At 46.7% G+C, this 1,765-nt stretch overlaps 1 pseudogene across 1 annotated transcript; it reads left to right on the top strand.

Annotated features, from left to right (window-relative positions):
- The first annotated feature begins 607 nt into the window (after window positions 1-607).
- LOC308264510 (signal peptidase complex subunit 2-like) lies at window positions 608-1,321 on the top strand (annotated as a pseudogene). Its single transcript has 2 exons — window positions 608-1,066; window positions 1,127-1,321. The product of its transcript is annotated as a signal peptidase complex subunit 2-like (transcript).
- Window positions 1,322-1,765: the final 444 nt, after the last annotated feature.

Genomic DNA, 1,765 nt, shown 5'->3' with positions numbered 1-1,765 from the left:
CCTCTACCATGCTGGGCCCCAGGATATCTGCCTTGGAGCCAGCCAGCTATGAACTGTACCTGAAACCAGGAGCCAAACGAGCTTCCCTATGTGGTTTGTGGTTCGTGCGGGTGTTTTGGTCACAGCCATGGGAAGGCTGAGTGAACCCCTGGAGGAGTTGTGCCACTGCTGGGCAGGCAGGACACTCTGCTGAGTTGAAGGAGACCCTCAAGAGACACGGCAGCGTAGGCACTAACGCCACGAACAGAGATCTATGGGACAGGTGAGAAGCGGCCAGAGCGAGGGCACCGCCCATCCCAGATGGCTCAGCTCATGAGAACCGTCCTCTTCACCACTCAGCTACGACGGGGATTGGCATGCTCTCCCTTTTCCTTCTGTTGAATATTGTCCTAAGTATCTTGACTCTCTGTCGCCGTGGCGGCTTCCTGATGGCTTGACCCTTCAGTTATTACTAAGTGTTTTCTTCATTCTTGGTAGTACTTATTGACTCGAAGCACCTTCATCTGATGCTGGTATAGCCACATCGAGGTGTTTGTTTGTTTTTACTTTTGGTTTTCCAATCCTTTTATTTTTAAACTCTTCAAATCATTATGTTTAAGTCTAAATAATGTCAGGTTGGCTTATAAAACAAGAAAAACCTAAGGGGAGAGGCGGCGGTGGTGATGGCCCCAGCTGCGGGACAGGTGACACCCGCAGTGGCTTGCTGGACAAGTGGAAGACTGATGTGATGACAAGCCTGTAAAACTGAAAAGTGGGATGGATCGGCTGTGGAAAACTCCTTGGACGATTCTGCCGAAAAGGAACTTCTGGAAAAGTACAAGTATGTGGAGAATTTGGGGCTAATCGATGGGCACCTCGCCATCTGTGCAGTCTCCTGTTTCTTCGCCATGGCAGCTTTGATTTGGGATTCTGTGCATCCCTTTCCAGAGTCCAGGCGGGCTTTGTTTTCTGTGTTATATCGTATTCTGTGATGAGGAGCATTCGAACCACTTATGCCTCATAGAAGGAGAAGAGCATCGTTCTCCTGGCTCACAGGAGAGATCCCACAGGTGGATCCTGACGGTGGGTTTTTTTTTTTTTTTTTTTTTGGTACTGGAGGTGGAACCCAGAGGCTTTCTACCTCCAGGTCCTCCAGTCTCAAAAGGTCCGATGACAATACACCCTGAGGCTGACCTTCATCCCTGGAAAACAAAGCGGCAGCGGGAAACTGTTCACCAAGTCCATTGCCAAGTGTTTTGACCACAGCAGGACACTGGTCATGGATGCATATGAGCCTGAAATAACCAGGCTCCATGACAGTCTTACCACAGAAAGAAAATAAAACAAGTCAACCCTAAAAGCAAGCCTGGATCAGGCTAAATTACTGGATGGGTGGAGGGAAGAAAAACTGAAAATGGGTAAAGTAAGAAATGTAAAAATATCCCTGTTTTGTCCTGAAATTTCAGCCCATTCAGGATAAATAGGATTTTTCTAGCACGGGTATGAGAAGTTGTAGCTCTGATGTCCACCTGTAGCTTCCTTGCTCTGCTGATTGTGTTATTTTACTTTGATTTGCTTTTCTGGGAAAGTACTCTTGCTGAAAGCTGTGCGGACATTTTCCTTTGTACCTAGCAGTACTTTCTGTCGTATAGCTTTGTGCTATGCAGCATTTAATGACTCGGTTTTTAAAGTGCTAACCTGTTGCTGACTTTGTGTTAATTTCTGTTTCAACAACTGTTTCCTTGAAGGATTCAGGATACAACTTCTTGTGTATGACAGATTTCCT

The sequence above is a fragment of the Muscardinus avellanarius genome (genome assembly GCF_963383645.1).
Source record: "Muscardinus avellanarius genome assembly, chromosome: 6".
Lineage (NCBI taxonomy): Eukaryota > Metazoa > Chordata > Mammalia > Rodentia > Gliridae > Muscardinus > Muscardinus avellanarius.
Note: the sequence above shows the minus strand (reverse complement) of the source record. Positions and strands in the feature narration are given on the sequence as shown.